Source organism: Engystomops pustulosus, chromosome 3 (genome assembly GCF_040894005.1).
Source record: "Engystomops pustulosus chromosome 3, aEngPut4.maternal, whole genome shotgun sequence".
Lineage (NCBI taxonomy): Eukaryota > Metazoa > Chordata > Amphibia > Anura > Leptodactylidae > Engystomops > Engystomops pustulosus.
The window spans coordinates 170027996-170035019 of record NC_092413.1 but is presented as its reverse complement, the minus strand read 5'-3'; positions in this window follow the sequence as shown (position 1 = coordinate 170035019).

The window sequence follows — 7024 nt, the reverse complement described above, 5'->3', positions numbered from 1 at the left end:
GGAGCAAGTGCAGAAGGAAAGAACCTGGTGCATATACTGCAGAACGTAATGAGGAGCAAAGAAGCGAACTGTGTGTGAGGAGGGGACATGAAGAAGGGCGCAGGCTGTGTGAGGAGGGGGACATGGGGGGCGCAGGCTGTGTGAGGAGGGGGACATGGGGGGCGCAGGCTGTGTGAGGAGGGGGACATGGGGGGCGCAGGCTGTGTGAGGAGGGGGACATGAGGGGCGCAGGCTGTGTGAGGAGGGGGACATGGGGGGCGCAGGCTGTGTGAGGAGGGGGACATGGGGGGTGCAGGCTGTGTGAGGAGGGGGACACGGGGGTGCACAATTTTTTTTCAGTAGGATATGCTTTCTTATGGCGTTTTTTAAGCCAAAACCAGAGGTGGATAGGAGAGAGTAGAGGAATCCACTGTCCTCTACAGGGCTGGCGGCAGACCCGGGCAAGTGCCGGGGCCCCCAGCTGCTGGGAGGGCCCACACGTGGCTAAACCCCCGTCCCAAGCAGCCTGGCCGCGCCGGGTGCTGGTTCCGTAAAGCGGCGCTCTGTGTGCTGCAAGATGCTGCGTCTCTGCATGGCCGCGGTCACAGGCTCCGCTAGCGGAACGTGTGACCACGGGCTGAAGCGCTATGAGGCTGCCGGATGGAGAAGGAAGACGGAGAGGGGGAAGCTCCGGACCTGAGCAGAAGGCTGAGGTAAGTATTATTCTTTTATTTTGAATGGTCACATTTACTAGTGTTAGAGATTTTTATCTAGGGCCTAACCGCCCTTATCAGTTGTACAGTGACTTTCAAATTAACTCTCTCATGACTGGCCCGGGGCTAGAACAAAAACATTGGTAGGCGTGACAAGGAGATGAGGTGCTTGGATGCTATAGGCTTAATTTAAATGTACTACAACCGCCCTCTAATACATCCTACAAAAAGTTAATTAATTGTGCTCAGTTCTCAGGGACCTTGTACACAGATAAACTGTATTGTTTATATTATCAAAGCTATAAAAAGTACTATAAAAGATGGCGTCCGAAACCAGTGCGACCTCCCTAACAATTCCCCCCTTTGAGCTTTGCTGGCCTGTAACTCCATCCTGAGCAGCCTCCTCAAGCTCCAGGTACCCACAGGTAGGCTAAGCCCCTACCTGCTGGACTTGTTAACTGTTCACCAGATCCTCTGGAGGCCAATCACTCAGGGGTTAGGCCGCGGTCACACGTACCGCTAGACGTCCATTCATAACGCATGCTTAACAATCGCTTGCGTTTCCCTTGAAACACATGTGCGTTTGGGCCGAGGACCTCCCCCTGTGCGCTTGCGTCGCGTTATGACGGGCGCTTAGCGGTACGTGTGACCGCGGCCTTACAGGCCTGCACACTCAAATCACATCACTGAGTTCCCATAGTCCACAGGTTTGTAAACAGGCTGGTTCTCCAACAGGCAGCATCATCCTCCACTCCGGGCTCTTTTCCTGTCGCGGTGCTTACTGCCTGGACGGCCATCTGGGACATGGTGGACTTGATGAGGGGGATCACACAACACGCAATAAGTGACAAGAGCAAAATCACAATCCCCAATACCACTCCCACTTAAAGGGATCTCTTCCAATCCCCCAACTACAAAGTGAAAGACAAAGTGTCCACTCCAGAGTTTCTCTTGAGTTCCCTGGACAGTCCTTCAATCTTTTCACGAGCATGGGTAATGGATCCATACGGGGCGATGTCATCTCGGATGTATATGCGACAAGCCGCTCCCACCATCTTACAGACTCCTCCCTTCTCAGCAAAGATCATGTCCAAAACCATGCGGTTCTGGGAAGCATCTCTGTTGATTACAATAAAAACAGTTAACCCAACCAACATCTTTGCTCATAGCTATCTGGGGAATAATGGACTCTAGACCTGCCCATATCTGATTGTGGGCCTTGTACTCATCTGGGACCCCCCTTGGTGCTCCCACTGTATCTGTATAAATGTTGTCATCTAGGTGCTTCTCTCTTCCAGAATCCTTTGGGATTCTCTACCTTTTCTTATGTGTCTGATCAAACTTATCCCTGGAGATGACGAGGAAGGAATGCACAAACTTTATCGCAGTACACTCGCCTTCTCAGCCTCTAGGCCTGACCTGACTCTCCTATCCCCTGCTAATACAGGGTTACGTGTGCTGTCAATGTTAAAGAAGGTCAATGTCTGCACCAACTGTAGGTAAAGTCTCCTACCCTGGGGGCATCCTGGTCAGCCCTATAGATACAGTGATAGTCATGATTAGGGTGTCCCCGAGCATACAGTTAGTCAGAAGAGACTAGCTAGCAAGAAGAATAAGTTTGCAATAGTAAGCGTGGAAGCATGCTGACTTCCTTCTAGCTTCACAGACGTGGCACTGGTCAGCAGGACTTGAAAAGGACCATCGTAGCAAAGCTCCAGACTCTCTCTCTCTGGTGTCTCTCTCTTTACCACCACAAAGTCTCCAGGCTTCAGGTTATGCGTCCTGAGGTCTCTGTCTGGATCTGAAAAAGGAATCAGAAACACTTTTGCGAACCTTTTCCAAGGCCTGGTTCAACTGTGTGGCATGTTCCACCTGGTTTCCTGCCATTAGCTATAGGGTCTATAGAAAGTATGGGCCTAGACTGGGTGCACAGCCAAAAAGTACTTTAAAAGGGGAACAATCCCATCTTTCTGTTGAAGGTGGTCCTAACTGAATAGTGGGCAGCAGGAAGGCACTCGCACCATGGTTTCCATGTTTCTTCCATGGCCTCCTGGATCTCTAACTTTTAGTTAGTTTCTCAACCCCACCACAAATTTGGGAAAGGTAAGGGGTGCGCAGGGCCTGTTCTACACCCAGGAGGGACAAGGTTTCAGGTCTTTACCTGTCCAGTGAAGTGGGTTCTGTGACCGGACTCTATGGTCTCTTAAAGTCCAAACCTGCAGAAAAATCTCACCAACTTCTTGGCTGCAGCTCTGGCAGTAGCCTTGGTCATGGGAAAAGCTTCTTGCCACCCTGGAAAGAGATCAATGCACACAAGCAAGTATTCCTACGTGCCACCTTTTGGTAGCTGGATAAAATCCATCTGCAATCTCTGGAAGGGATACAGCAGCTTGGGTGTCACCTTCTGTGCGGTCTTTACCACTTTACCTGGGTTGTTGCGGGACCGACTATACAGGCTTTCACTAGTCTAGTGACAGGGGTAGTAATGCCCGGGGCAAACCACTGATGGTTTATGAGCACTAGCATTGCCACCTTGGATGTGTGTGTGTCCATGGGCTACTTGACTTGCTGTCGGGTTTAGGGCTCAGGGCAGGCACACCATCTCTCCCAGCATCGGCATCCAGCTTTCCTCCACACTTCCTTCACTCCTGATGACTCTTGGGCCACCAGGGACTGGATCACCTGTGGATCAAACTTTCCAACTCAGAACTCACAGCTGAGATTTCAGGACGGTCTCTGGGTTCCATCTTTGCAGCTGCCTTCGCCATCCCGTCAGCCACATACTTGCCCTTGGCTTGTGGAGTTACCAAATTGTATGTGCTTTTACTTTTACTATCCCCACCTCTTGTGGAAGTAAGAGAGCATCCATGAGCTCTATAATCAGCATGCCATTGCTTAAAGGGGTTCCTGCAGAGGTGAGAAAATCTCTAACCTTCCAAATGGGTTCATAGTCGTGTTAAGACCCCAAACCTACACCTAGAGTATAGATGTTTGCCCTTTTACCTTCCACCAGCTGTAGTGCTTCCCTGAGTGCCATCACTTCACCTCCTGCGCTGACCTGTGTGGAGGGAGTGGTTCTGCTTGTACCACCTCATGTGCGCCACTGACCACTGTATATCCAGCATAGAACCGTCTGTCTTCTCCTGCAGACCTGGAGCCATCTATGAGAGAAAAACTCAACATCTGAGTTAATCACCATTCTCTTAACCGGTTAAGGACCGGGCCCTTTCCCGTTTTTTCATTTCCATTTTTCACTCCCCACCTTCAAAAATCTATAACGTTTTTATTTTTACACGTAAAAAGCTATGTGATGGCTCGTTTTTTGCGTAACAAATTGCACTTCATCGTGATCGCATTGAATATTCCATGCCATGTACTGGGAAGCGGGAAAAAAATTCCAAATGCAGTGAAAATGGTGAAAAAACGCATTTGTGTCGTATTCTTGTGGGCTTGGATATTACGGCTTTCACTTCATGCCACAAATGACGCATCTAATTTATTCTTTGGGTCAGTACGATTACAGGGATACCAAATTTGTATAGGTTTTATAATGTTTTCATACATTTACAAAAATTAAAACCTTATGAACAAATTTTTTTTTTTTATTTTGCCGTCTTCTTGTGCTTATAACTTTTTCATACTTCGTTGTATGGAGTTGAGGGTGGTGTCATCTTTTGTGACTTTTGATTATGTTTTCAATTATATTATTTTTAGGACTGTACGACCTTTTGATCACTTTTTATAGAATTTTAATTTTTTTTTTTAAATGGCAAAAAAGTGCCAGTTTTGACTTTGGAAGCGATTTTCCGTTACAGGGTTAAACGCAGTGAAAAACCGTTATTATATTTTGATAGATCGGGCATTTTCGGACGCGGCGATACCTAATGTGTTTATGATTTTTACTGTTTATTTATATTTATATCAGTTCTAGGGAAAGGGGGGGGTTGAATTCTTAGGTTTTTTTATTATAATTTTTTTTTAACCTTTTTTTTAATTTTTATCTTTACTATTTTTCAGACTCCCTAGGGTACTTTAACCCTAGGTTGTCTGATCGATCCTACCACATACTGCCATACTACAGTATGGCAGTATATGGGGATTTTACTCCTCATACATTACATTGGGCTGATAGCACATTGTAATGAATGGATTAACCCGAAGTAGCTTCGGGTCTTCGTGAGACCCGAAGCTACCATGGTGAAGGATCGCCGCTCCCCGATGACGTCACGGGGAGCGGCGATCCTCGGAAAGATGGCGGCGCCCATGCGCCACCATCAGTTTGAAGCCGGCAGCGATCAGCAAGAAAACACCCGCGATTGTTTACCGGTAAGTCTTTGCTGCAATATGCAGCAGAGACTTACCGGCTATGGAGAGGGCTCGGCCCGCGAGCCCTCTCCATGCATCGGAACGCGGCGGGTGGTCGCGAACCGGTTAATCATCCTTCTCCCACCCCCGCTGACTCTTGGAAGACTGGCGATAGAATGAAGGATTCAGGGCTTTGTACCTTAATAGTGTGACGCTTTGGGAGTGCACACTGGAGTCTGAGCTGTCTGGTCTTTGCTCAGATGCTTGGGCTGTACTTGGGTGAGGACACTGTGCGAGTCATGTGGGGTTTACACAGTAACTGAGTAATCTATGATCTGGGATCAACTCGCTGGCCTTGCTGAGCAGATTTCTGGCTGCAGCTATTGACACATGCGGGGCTCCCCTCACAACTGAGTCTAACCGGGCCTAAGAGTAGGTCACTGGGGAGGCCACCACGTTCCGGGGCTAAGACACCTGTGGCTTAGATACTCTGTGAAAATAAAACAAAAGGTCTGGTTCAGTGGGGTGTGCCTAGGGCCGGGGCAGACAGGATTTGCCAGCTTAAGGCTATGGAATGCAGTGGAAACGCAATGTAACCTTAGCATATGATTAAGGCTGAAGCCTTTGGAATGCATCAAAAAACGCAACGCAAAGTGTGAACGCACCCTCAGGATGCAGTCAAACGTGGTGCTTGAGTTGCTTTTAAAAACGCTGTGCAAGCACCCAATTGGTAACCAGTACCTGATGTCTTGCATTTAAACAACGCAATACAATGGGGCACATTTACTTACCTGGTCCCTGCGCGATCCCCAAGTGTGTTGTCCGACAAGGATGAAGTCTTCTGCAATTCAACAAGATTGTGCGCCTGAGATCCTGCATGTGTCGCTTCCACGGTCAGGTCTGCTGGAGTTTACTTTCTTCTTCCTGGTGCATGTAAGTGCATGTCTTGCGACCCAATCTGACTTGTTAAATCCTGCGCTTTGTGTCGCGTGAAAGCCGGCATGATTGCAACACAATCCGATCGCGTGCGATGCGTTCACATGATGCATTGCATCACATTTTTTGATGCATTTTTCACCCTTTTCAAAGGCTTCAGCCTTGATGACATGCTAAGGTTGCATTGCATTTCCACTGCAATTGCTAAATACGCATTGAGCAAAATGCATTATGAAATGTAGATGTAATTTCTAAGAACAATGTGGGTGGTGGGTGACATTGTTAATCAACACAATTGAAGTTAAAAAGCTAAAGACAGGTTTCTCCTTAAAAAACACAATTGCATTTGGTGGTATCTTCTTTCTAATGTATTTGCATTACAAACGCATCATCAGAACTCAGCAGAATTTATGTCGGTTACACACAGCTCTGCTACATCCATTCCCTTAAAAACGCACATAGCCCTGCTACATCTGAGGGAATAGAAGTAACAGGTTTGTGTGTTTGAGGGAATGGATAAAGCAGAGCTATGTGTGTTTGACAGATTGGCTGTAGGTTACATCCATTCCCTCAAACACACACAGCCCTGCTACATCTTTTACATCAAACACACTTATGTGTGTAGCAGATGTGCAGAGATGTAGAAGGTTTGTACGTGTTTGAGGGAATGGAGCTAATTTCATTCCCTCAAATACACCCAGCACTGCTACATCTTATGGAAAAGATGTAGCCGAGCTGTGTGCGTTTGAAGGAATGAATGTAACATACACCCATTCCCTCAAATACATACAGCACTGCTATATTTTTAAACACACAGCTGTGTATAGCAGATAAAGAAGATTGTGTTGGCTTGAGGTATAGATGTAGGTTCCATCTATTCTCTCAAACACACATAGCTCTGCTAAAATTCCCTCAAACACATACAGCACTGCTACAACATGAGCTGTGTGTGTTTGAGGGAAAGGATATAACCTACGCAGTCTCACGTGGCGTTTGCGATGCGTTTTTACACACATTGCAGAAATGCCTGCGTTTTACATGTTCCCATGCATTTGGCTGGTATGAAAGCATTTTTCTTCATTGCTGGAAGT